At 44.4% G+C, this 12400-nt stretch overlaps 1 pseudogene; it reads left to right on the forward strand.

Annotated features, from left to right (window-relative positions):
- The first annotated feature begins 11148 nt into the window (after positions 1-11148).
- Positions 11149-11274, forward strand: LOC140595229 (U4 spliceosomal RNA; annotated as a pseudogene).
- The last annotated feature ends 1126 nt before the right edge of the window (positions 11275-12400 follow it).

Consider the following 12400-nt stretch of genomic DNA (forward strand, 5'->3'; position numbering starts at 1 on the left):
TTTGCTCAGCCCACACCCCCGTCCCCACCCCCCCCACAAGGGTGTCCTGCCCAGCCCCCAACCTGCACTTTGCACCTACTCCCTCTGCCCTGTGGGGCTTCCCCCTGTCGAGAAATGACCCCGTCCCCTCCCCCGCATGGTGTCTTCCTCCAGCTCAGGACCAGTGATCCAGCGCTCCCTGTGCCGAGCACCTTGTGTGCAAGGACTTTATTCTATTGTCACGATCCTCAGAGTGAGGACAGAAATACAGAAGCCCAGAAGTGCTCGTGGAACATGATCACCAGGAGCCTGATCCCACAAGGACTGTGGCCCCACCTTCCCTCTAGTGGCTGTTCTCAGTTTTCCTGAGAGCTGGAACTCATCCCTGTTCAGAGGGAAGAGTCTCTTCTGTAGTCTGTGTGTCCTTGCTTCATAAATTACTTTATATGAGACAGACAGACAGACCCACAGGTGCACCTGTCACCTGCCTGCTGGGGGAGCTCCTGCCTGCGCCTTCACTACCTTGTTGGTCTCTGGAAATTCCCTCAGTCCCATCTTGTCCTGACCCTCGGCCACCTGCCTCTTCTTTGATCATGCAGTTCCCTGCTCAGCACCCAACATCCCTGTGGGGACCCTACTGTCTCCTGCATCAGGGGGTTTTTTCTGCCTTGGTGGCACCTGGGCTCACGCAGGTTCTGGTCTCTGCAATCTTTCATCCCTCCGCCCCGAAATCCTAAGTGCCCAAAAGATCATATGAAAAATCAGGAAATAACCACAAATTCAAAGTAAGTGAAAGAAAAATTTTTGCTTCACTTTATACAAATACATTGAAAATGTAGATGAAATGGTTAATTTTCAAGAAAGTATGATGTAGTGATAGGAGAAAGGAGAAAGCCTCAGGGCAGGTACGGTGCCTGATGGGTGAACAAGCTCTGCCGCGTTTCCCCGTGGCCCGCAGAGCCCCCACCACACCTCGGCTGACCCTGGAGGGAGTTCTTCCCCCACACTGAGCCCCTTGGTGATTTTCGGGTCCCCAGCTGGGCGTCCTAGGATCTGAGGCAGTCCTGACACTGTCTACCTGCAGCTCAGGTCAGACCCCATGGGGGAGGGTTCAGGCCACCGCACCTGTGCCTCCACTCGGATGCCAGGCAGTTCTGGTCTGTGTCTCTGAGCACCTGGCTGTGCCCCGCGGGTTCCTATGAGCGGCCTGTCAGGCTGCTGATTTCCTGGGGCAGCTCACCCGGCAATGGGGACCCGGAGTCCTTCCTAGCTTAGGGGTCAGTTATACAGGGTATAAGTCACGAGCAGCCGGGGGCAGAGGAGCTGGGGACAAGGCATGTGGGGAGGGGTGCGGAGCTGCCATCCCTCTAGGTGAGCCCCTTCCAGCGCCTGTGGGTGATCCCACCCGAAGACCTCCTAACCCTGTGTTTCTGGGGTTTTAGAGTCCTCATTACATGAACACCCTGATAAACCCATGACCACTGGGGATGGAGGATCTCACGCTCCAGGACTCCTCCCTCCCAGGTCGTCAGTGAGTGGGTCCCTGGGTTCGCACCTGCTAACACGGTTGATCCCCTGGCAGCCACCCCCGTCCTTGGCAGGTTCCCTAAAGTCTGTCACACATGTTCAGGTGTGGTCGGAAGGGCTTGTCATGAACCATAGAGCACCCATTGCACCCTCGCTGCTCTGGCCTGATTGTGGGAACTGGGACCAATCCTAAATACAACAAGAGTCCTCCCTTGGGCTCTTCTATAGAAATTACTAGATTACAGGAGCTGAGTGCCAGTGATCGTGCATGAAGGCAAATATCTACAGCTTACTACGAATTACAAGAGAGCACTATTTTAGAGATTGTGTAGCTTTTTTGTGTAGCCTACTCTTTATTTTTTATTATAATTTTAATTGTATGAATTTTTCCCCATGGCTTCTGTGACTCTGCACTCAGCAAGTGATCCCTTGGCCGCCCCCTCTCTGTCCCTTCCTGGCCCCCATCCTCTGCTGGTTAGCACCAGGTCCTCAGTTCCCCCCTTCCCACACTGCCTTCCTGGGTGACCTGAGTGAATCCCAGGGCTCTAGGGATCCTGGCTGTGCTGGGGCCGCATCTCCAGTCCTGAGGTGACCCCCACATACCTCCACCTCATGTACTGCTCTTCAAAGCAAGAGTCACCCCGTAGAACACTGGGTTCCTGTTCTCTGTCTCCTCACCCCAACCTGCTCCTTCCCAGGCTTTACTTGTATTTACAGCTCAGTCCACTCACAGCATCCTCCCAGCTGCCTCAGCAAAACACCTGGACATCACCCTGGATTCATCTTTTCCTCCATCCTGGGTCTGAACCTCCAGCAAGCCCTGGTTCCCCTGTCCACCCTTCTGTCCGGGCACCAGTCCTCTCACACTGTACCTGTTCCAGGCCTTACTCCCTGAGCTCCCTCGTCCCTCTCCTGTCCTCTAATTCATCCTCCATACAGTGTCTGCCCTGAAGTGATCATTAAAGTGGGAATCACATGAACTCACCGTCCTGAAAACCCCCCAGTGGTTCCTGTTTGGGTAGATTACTCCCAGCTTCCTACCCAACCTGTAGAGCCTTCTTGCCTCCATCCTCTTGTCTTCACAACTCACCTTGGCTCATTCTGATCTCACCTCGGTTCTTCATCTGTACCCATGACGACCAAGATCATTGCTACATTGGGACCTTAGCACACTTAGACCTCTGTGAGAGCAGGCACCTGGTCTCGACTGTGTCCTCGGTCACCACTGTGTCCCCAGCACCCTCAGCTTTGCCTAGCGCAACCGGCATTGTTTGCATGAGGTGGGCTGAGGACCCATCGGAGTACAGATCTATACCAGACAAGGAGTATTCAGGAAAGAGACGATGGTCCCCTGTCACCCAGCACGAGAAGGTCTGTGAGATCAGCACTGACAGTGACCACTGGGTTGCCTAATGGTAGAGGGTTATGAGTGACCTAAGCAGGAACAGTGTCACAGGATTGGTGGGCCTGAGGCCCTGCTGCCACATGCTGAGGAAAGGGTGGTAGTAGACATGTTGAAATAATTTTCTTGTGTCATAGACAACCAAGGGGAAAGTTGGGTCATAATTTATCAACTTCCATATTGTCCAGTGTTTCCTCAGATTAGAGCAAAAACCACATTGGGAATCAGCTGAGGGGAAAGAGAGTGCCCGAGCTGGCAGGGTGGCACACATGTGCCTGACCCAACACTGTGTGCCCTAGGCAAGGCCCGTGTTGAGCAAGCACCTCTGTAGCTTTGCTTCCTCGGCTCTGAAACAGAAGAGGCTCCTCCTCTTATAAACGTGCCAGTGATGTGATGGGACAGCAGGTGCTACAGCAGCGTCACACTGTCCACTTCTTTCTTCTGCATCTTAGCTTTTACCTCATCAAGCTTCGAAACTGTGGCTGACCCCAGCTCCTTCCACACCCTGAAAGGATCATGGGGGACTCTGTCCAGCTGCACCTGATCTCCTCCTTGTCCCCTAATGTCTGAGAGCTTGAGTGGAGTTGGCATTCTGAGCAACAGAAAGAACATTTGCTGGTGTCCTGGAAGCTTGATGACTCTGGTCCTGTCTTGTATGAGCTTGAAGGAAAATACAAGAGCTACTTCTCCTTGACAGAGATGGCAGTTTGAGCATCAGGAATCTCACTACAGAAATTAGTGGATGGTATACAGCAAATGTCAAATTCTCACAGTAAAATCCCAGAAGGAAGTCTTTAGACCCTGCATATACGGTAAGGTGAGGCCCAGTCAGGAATTCCAACAATCATTTGATTTGAAGTATGTTGGCCTAAACAGGCTTAAAAAAATCAAGTCTTCTATCAGAGTATTTGCATCACTTTAGATGCCTTAATCATAAAAATTAAATTTTAAAGATTTCCTCTTAGAAAAAACTAGATAAGATGTCTTAAAAAGTATAAAAAGCAAATGAAAGCCTTCCAAAAGGATTTAAACAAAACCATCTTTCTTTGCAAATTTTTGCAAAATTAATTATTAGAAATGCAAAAATGTGTCAGAAATGTTCTTAACCAGTTGTTTCAAAAACTAATTTAAAAACTCTTACCTTTCTCAATGGGGAAAACTGAGAACTTTTCCCCTAAGATCAGGAACATGACTGGGATGTCCACTCTCATCACTGCTGTTCAATATATAGCACTGAAAGTCCTAGCCTCAGCATCAGATGATAAAAAGAAATAAAGGGCATTCAAAGTGGCAAAGAAGTCAAACTCTCACTGTTCAAAGATGACATGCAACTCTCTGTAGAAAACACAAAGGATTCCATACAGAAATTCCTAGAACTGATATAGAAATTTGGCAAAATCTGGTATCGAGTCAATGCACAGAAGTCACTTCCATTTTTTAAAAATTTATTCATTCCTGAGACACACACACACACACACACAGACAGAGACAGAGACACAGGCAGAGGGAGAAGCAGGCTCCCTGTGGGGAGCCCGATGTGGGACTTGATCCTGAGTCTCCAGGATCACGTCCTGAGCCCAAGGCAGATGCTCAACTGCTGAGCCACCCAGGTGTCCCGTCACTTCCATTTCTATACACTAGCAATGAAGTAGAAGGAGAAATCAATGACTTGATCCCATTTACAATTGTATCAAAAACCATAGGATCTCTGGGAATAAACCCAACTACAGAAGTAAAGGATCTGTATTCTGAAAACTATAGAACATACATATGAAAGAAATTGAGGAAGATACAAAGAAATGAAAAATGTTCCATGGTCATGGATCAGAAGAATAAATATTGTTCAAATCTCTATGCTACCCCAAGCAATCTTCACATTCAATGCAATCCTTATCAAAATACCAATGGTATTTTTCATAGAGCTGGAACAGATATTCCTCAAATTTGTATAAAACCAGAAAAGACCCTAAAGTCCATAGGAATGCTGAGAAAGAAAACCAAAGTGGAGACATCACAATTCTGAACTTCGAGCTCTATTACAAAGCTGTGCTCATCAAGATAGTTTGGTCCTGGCACCAAAACAGACATGTAGATCAATGGAACAGAATAGAGATCCCTGAAATGGATCACTAAAAGTATGGTCAACTAATATTCAACTAAGCAGGAATGAATATTCAATGGAAAAATGAGAGTCTCATCAACAACTGGTGTTGGGAAAACTGAACAGAAACATGCAGAAAAATGAAACGGGACCACTTTCATACACCATATAAAAAATAAACTAAAAAATGGATGAAAGACCTATATGTGAGACAAGAATCCATCAAAGTCCTGGAGGAGAATGGAGGCAGCAACCTCTTTAACCTTGGCCATCACAACTTCTTGCTAGACACATCTCCAAAGGCAAGGGAAACAGAGGCAAATTAACTATTGGGACTTTATCAAGATAAAAAGCTTCTGCACAGCAAAGGAAACAGCCAACAAAACTAGAAGGCAAGCTATGGAATGGGAGAAGATATTTGCAACTGTCTTACCAGAAAAGGGCTAGAATCCAAAATCTATAAGGAACTTCTCAAACTCCACACTCAAAGACAAATAATCCAGTCAAGAAATGAGCAGAAGGCACGAACAGACATTTCTCCAAAGAAGACAAATGGCCAAAGACACATGAAAAAATTACTCAACATCACTCAGCATCAGGGAAATACAAATCAAAACCACAATGAGATACCACCTCACACAGATCAGAATGGGTAAAAATTAACAAATCAGGAAACACAGATGTTGGAGAGGAGTAGAGTAAGGGGAACCTTCTTACACTGCTGGTGGGAAAGCAAGTTGGTATAGCCACTCTGGAAGACAGTATAGGGTTCTTCAAAAAGTCAAAAACAGAATTACCATATGACCCAGCAATTGCAGTAGTAGGAATGTATGCAAACATAAACAAATAGTGATTTGAAGGGTCACATGCACCCCAATATTTATAGCACAATAGCCAAATTATGGAAAGGGCCCAGATGTCCATCGAAGGGTGAATGAATAGAGAAGGTGTGATATAACAAAGGATACAATGGCTTATTAGCCATCAAAAAGAATGAAATCCTGCCATTTGCAAGGACATGGATGGGATCAGAGGGTATTATACTAAGCAAAATAAGTCAGGCAGAGAAAGACAAATATCATATGATTTCACTCATATATGGAACTTAAGGAATGAAATAGATGAACATAGGGAAAGGGAAGGAAAGCTAAAAGAAGATGAAAATTGAGAGGGAGGCAAAGTATAAGACTCTATGGAACAACTGAGGGTTGCAGGAGGAGAGGTGGATGGGGTAAGGGATAACTGTGTGATGGGCATTAATAGGTAGGCCCTTGAGGTGATGAGCACTGGGTGTTGTATGCACCTGATGAGCTGCTAAATTCTACCCCTGAAACTAATAAAACTCAATAAATAAAAACTAATTTAGAGAATCTTAAGTGACCCAAAAAGTTGGCAGAAGGAAAATAGGCAAACTGGACATCAGAACAATGAGGAACAATCCTAGGAGGGAGAAGGAGTGTTAGAACTCAACATTGGGTAAAACATTTTTCTACCATTTGCCTTGCACCCACCACCCAGGAGGACTGTGGGATGAAGCCTGTCCTAGAGCAAGTGGAGGACACAAGGGGACCCAGGCCTGGCTCCTGGAGCCCCAGGACCAGTGAGAACCCCACCACCAGTAGCAGAGATCTGGGCACACAGGGCAGAGCAGGATAGGTGCACAGCCTAGGGTGGCCCATCCCACCCACCCAGTCTCTCCCATGGGTCCCCTGTTTAGGCACCACAGCAGTCTCCTCACTGGCTTCCCTGGCCCCAGTCTTCTCCTCCAAACCCCTCCACTTACTGCTCTGTTGATCCTTCAGAAGCACAGAACTCCTTCTGTCCTTTCCCTGCTGACATCCACCCTGCTCCCGCCCCTACTCCCCAAGGTAAACAGCACTCAGGACAGGAAGTCTAACCCACCCAGGATCTGGTCCGCGGCTGCCCATCAGCCTCCTTTCCATCACTGCCCTCCCCGTGCCCCCCTCCACCACACCTGGCTGGCTCTCTCTTCCTCCTTTACAGATGCTGGGGGCTCTTGGGGGGCTGCCCATCCCTCATCCCTCTCTGCATGTGGATAGATGTTCTTGTCTCTGGTCCTTTCCTGGACCATCTTTCTCCCCCTCTCACTGGAGTTACTTGGATGTGGTGGCCTCTCCACCTGGCAGCCCCGTGGCCTGCCCTGCCCTCTGTGGCACCTGCCTGAGGCTTTCCATAGCGCCCAGCAGGCACTCAGCAGGTGTCCCTTCCCTGGGGAGATGTCAGCAATGTGTAAAGGAGACCTACAGAAATGCTCCTCAAGTTTCTCGGAGTTTTGATTCCTCAAGCCTGATTCACATTCCCTCATCTGTTGAAAAGAGCGTGTAACATTCATATAATCCAACCGCTGATAAAATTCATACCTAAAAGCATAAGCTTCTATATGTCTGTGTGTGCCCCCAGCACTTGGTAACAGACATTCTGTTTGATTTTATATTTAAATATTTATCTGTTAATTCAGCTATTTTAAAGAAGATATATATATATATATATATATATATATATATATATATATATATATATATATAAGTTCGACTTGCTAACACATAGTATAACATATTATGCATAGTATAACACCCAGGGATCATCTCGTCCAGTGCCCTCCTCAGTGCCCGTCACTCAGTCACCCCAACCCCAACCCCCTGCCCACCTCCCCTTCCACCACCCCTTGTTCATTTCCCAGAGTTAGGAGTCTCTCACATCCTGTCACCCGCACTGATATTTCCCACTAATTTTCTCTCCTTTCCCCTTTATTCCCTTTCACTATTTTTTATATTCCCCAAATGAATGAGACCATATAATGTTTGTCCTTCTCCGATTGACTTACTTCATTCAGCATAGTACCCTCCAGTTCCATCCACATCGAAGCAAATGGTGGATATTTGTCGTTTCTAATGGCTGAGTAATATCCCATTGTATACATAGACCACATCTTCTTTATCCATTCATCTCTCGATGGACACCGAGGCTCCTTCCACAGTTTGACTATTGTGGACATTGCTGCTATAAACATCAGGGTGCAGGTGTCCTGCCATTTCACTGCATCTGTATCTTTAGAGTAAACCCCCAACAGTGCTATTGCAAGGTCGTAGGGCAGGTCTATTTTTAACTCTTTGAGGAATCTCCACATAGTTTTCCAGAGAGGCTGTACCAGTTCACATTCCCACCAACAGTACAAGAGGGTTCCCCTTTCTCCACATCCTCTCCAACATTTGTTATTTCTTGTCTTGTTAATTTTCACCATTCTCACTGGTGTGGCGTGGTATCTCATTGTGTGTGTGTGTGTGTGTGTGTGTTTTAAGATTTATTTATTTATTCAGAGAGAAAGAGAGGGGGCAGAGACACAGGCAGAGGGAGAAGCAGGCTCCACGCAGGGAGCCCAACGTGGGACTCGATCCCGGGTCCCCAGGATCACACCCTGGGCGGAAGGCGGCGCTAAACCACTGCGCCACCAGGGCTGCCCTCTCATTGTGGTTTTGATTTGTATTTCCCTGATGGCAAGTGATGTGGAGCATGTTCTCATGTGCTTGTTGGCCATGTGTATGTCTTCTTTGGAGAAATTTCTGTCCATGTCTTTTGCCCATTTCATGATTGGATTGTTTGTTTCTTGGGTGTTGAGTTTAATAAGTTCTTGATATATCTTGGATATTAGCCCTTTATCTGATATGTAATTTGCAAATATCTTCTCCCATTCTGTAGGTTGTCTTTGGCTTTTTTGACTGTTTCTTTTGCTGTGCAGAAGCTTTTTATCTTGATAATGTCCCAATAGTTCATTTCTGCGTTTGCTTCCTTTGCCTTCATAGATGTATCTTGCAAGAAGTTGCTGTGGCCAAGTTCAAAAAAGGTGTTGCCTGTGTTCTCCTCTAGGATTTTGATGGAATCTTGTCTCACACTTAGATCTTCCAACCATTTTGAGTTTATCTTTGTGTATGGTGTAAGAGAATGGTCTAGTTTTATTCTTCTGCGCATGGCTGTCCAATTTTCCCAGCACCATTTATTGAAGAGACTTGTTTTTCCAATGGATAGTCTCTCCTGCTTTGTCAAAGGTGAGTTGGCCAAGGAGTTGAGGGTCCATTTCTGGGTTTTCTATTCTGTTCCGTTGATTTATGTGTCTGCCAGTACCACACTGTCTTGATGATCACAGCTTTGTAGTACAACTTGAAATCTGGCATTGTGATGCCCCCGGCTCTGGTTTTCTTTTTCAATATTCCCCTATCTATTTGGGGTGTTTTCTGATTCCACACAAATCTTAAGATTATTTGTTCCAACTCTGTAAAGAAAGTCCATGGTATTTTGATAGGGATTGCATTGAATGTGTAAATTGCCCTGGGTAGCATAGACATTTTCACAGTATTAATTCTTCCAGTCCATGAGCATAGAATATTTTTCCATCTCTTTGTGTCTTCCTCAATTTCAGAAGTGTTCTGAAGTTTTTAGGGTATAAATCCCTTGCCTCTTTGGTTAGGTTTATTCATATGCTTTTGGGTGCAATTGGAAATGGGATTGACTCCTTTATTTTCTCTTTCTTCAGTCTCATTCTTAGTGTATAGAAATGACACTGATTTTTGGGAATTGATTCTGTATCCTGCCACATTGCTGAATTGCTGTATGAGTTCTAGCAATCTTGGGGTGGAGTCTTTTGGGTTTTCTCTGTACGGTATCATGTCATCTGTGAAGAGGGAGAGTTTGACTTCTCCTTTGCCCATTTGAATGCTCTTTATTTCTTTTTGTTGTCTTATTGCTGAGGCTAGGACTTCTAGTACCATGTTGAATAACAGTGGTGAGAGTGGACATCCCTGTCGTGTTCCTGATCTTAGGAGAAAGGCTCCTAGTGTTTCCCCATTGAGAATTATATTTGCTGTGGGCTTTTCACAGATGGGTTTTAAGATGCTGAGGAATGTTCCCTTTATCCCTAGACTCTGGAGAGTTTTGATCAGGAATGCTGTGTTTTGTCAAATGGTTTCTCTACATCTATTGAGAGGATCATATGGTTCTTGTTTTTTCTCTTGTTGATGTGATTTATCACATTGATTGTTTTACGAGTATTGAACCAACCTTGCATCATGGGAATAAATCCCACTTGGTCATGGTGAATAATCTTCTAAATGTACTATTGAATTCTATTAGCTAGCATCTTGTTGAGAATTTTGGCATCCGTGTTAATCAGGGATATTGGTCCATAATTCTCCTTTTTTGGTGGGGTCTTTGTTTGGTTTTTGGAATCAAGGTGATGCTGGCCTCATAAAATGAGTTTGGAAGTATTCTGTCCCTTTCTATCCTTTGGAACAGCTTTAGTAGAATAGGTATTATTTCTTCTTTAAATGTTTGATAAAATTCTCCTGAGAAGCCATCTGGCCCTGGACTTTTGTGTCTTGGGAGGTTTTTGATGACTGCTTCAATTTCCTCGCTGGTTATTGACTTATTCAGGTTTTCTACTTCTTCCTGTTCCAATTTTGGTGATTTGTGGTTTTCCAGAAATGCATCCATTTCTTCTAGATTGCCTAATTTGTTGGCTTTAGCTGCTCTGCTCATAATACGTTTTTAAAATTGTTTTGTTTCCTTGGTATTGGTTGTGATCTCTTTCATTCATGATTTTATTAATTTGAGTCTTTTTTCTTTTTTCTTTTTTTAAATAAGGCTGGCTAATGGTTTATCTATCTTACTAATTCTTTCAAAGAACCAACTCCTGGTTTCGTTGATCCGTTCTACAGTTCTTCTGATCTCTATTTCATTGAGTTCTGCTAAAATCTTTATTATCTCTCTTCTGCTTGGCATTCGTTTTACTTGTTCTTTCTCCAGTTCCTTTAGGTGCGAAGTTAGCTTGTGAATTTGAATTTTTTCCAATTTTTTGAGAGGTGCTTGTATTGCGATGTATTTCCCTCTTAGGACCGCTTTTGCTGGATCCCAAAGAATTTGAATGGTTGTATCTTCATTTTCGTTAGTTTCCACGAATCTTTTTAATTCTTCTCCCATTTATTGGTTGACTCATTCATTCATCTTTTAGTAGGATGCTCTTTAACCTCCATGTGTTTGAGTTTCTTCCAAATTTCTTCATGTGATTGAGTTCTAGTTTCAAAGCATTGTGGTCTGAAAATATGTCGCAGATAATCCCGATCTTTTTAGCTTTGCACAGTGGCACTATCATAGCCAATGAGGTTTATTTGAGGCATGATTACTGCTAATCCCGATCTTTTGGTATCGGTTGAGACCCGATTTGTGACCCAGTATGTGGTCTATTCTGGAGAAAGTTCCATGTGCCCTTGAGAAGAATGTGTATTTTGTTGCGTTCAGATGGAAAGTTCTGTATATATCTGTGAAATCCATCTGGTCCAGTGTATCATTTAAGGTCCTTGTTTCTTTGGTGATGTGCTTAGAAGATCTGTCATTTGCAGAACGTGCTGTGTTGAAGTCTTCTACTATTAGTGTATTATTATCTAAGTATCTCTTTAATTTGGTTATTAATTGACTGATGTACTTGGCAGCACCCACGTTAGGGACATGAATATTCACGATTGTTAGGTCTTCTTGTTGGACAGACCCTTTAAGTATGATATAGTGTCCCTCTTCATCTCTTACTACAGTCTTTGGGATAAACTTTAATTTAACTGACATGAGGATGGCTACCCCTGCTTTCTTTTGAGGACCATTTGAATGGTAAATGGTTCTCCAGCCCTTCATTTTCAGGTTGGAGATGTCCTTAGGTCTAAAATGAGTCTCTTATAGACAGTACATAGATGGGTCTTGCTTTTTTATCCAGTCTGAAACCCTGCGTCTTTTGATGGGATCATTTAGCCCATTCACGTTCAGAGTTACTATTGAAAGATATGAATTTAGTGTCATCATAATACCTATTCAGTCCCTGTTTCTGTGGATTAATTCCTTGGGCTTCCTCTTTCTTTTACAGGGTCCCCCTTAATATTTCTTGCAGAGCTGGTTTGGTGGTCACATATTCTTTCAGTTTCTGCCTATCTTGGAAGCTCTTTATCTCTCCTTCTATTCTGAGTGAGAGCCTTGCTGGATAAAGTATTCTTGGCTGCATGTTCTTCTCATTTAGGACCCTGAATATATCCTGCCAGCCCTTTCTGGCCTGCCAGGTCTCTGTGGAGAGTTCTGCTGTTAATCTGATATTTCTCCTCATCTAAGTTAAGAATCTCTTGTCTTTCACTGCTTTAAGGATTTTCTCCTTATCTTTGGAATTTGTAATTTTCAGTATTAAATGTTGAGGTGTTGAACAGTTTTTATTGATTTTTTGGGGGGGAACCTATCTCCTGGATCTGAATGCCTGTTTCCCTCCCCAAATTAGGGAAGTTCTCAGCTATGATTTGTTCAAATATACTTTCTTGTCTTTACTCTTTCTCTGCCTCTTCTGGAAT

Source organism: Vulpes vulpes, chromosome 13 (genome assembly GCF_048418805.1).
Source record: "Vulpes vulpes isolate BD-2025 chromosome 13, VulVul3, whole genome shotgun sequence".
NCBI classification, from domain to species: Eukaryota; Metazoa; Chordata; class Mammalia; order Carnivora; family Canidae; genus Vulpes; species Vulpes vulpes.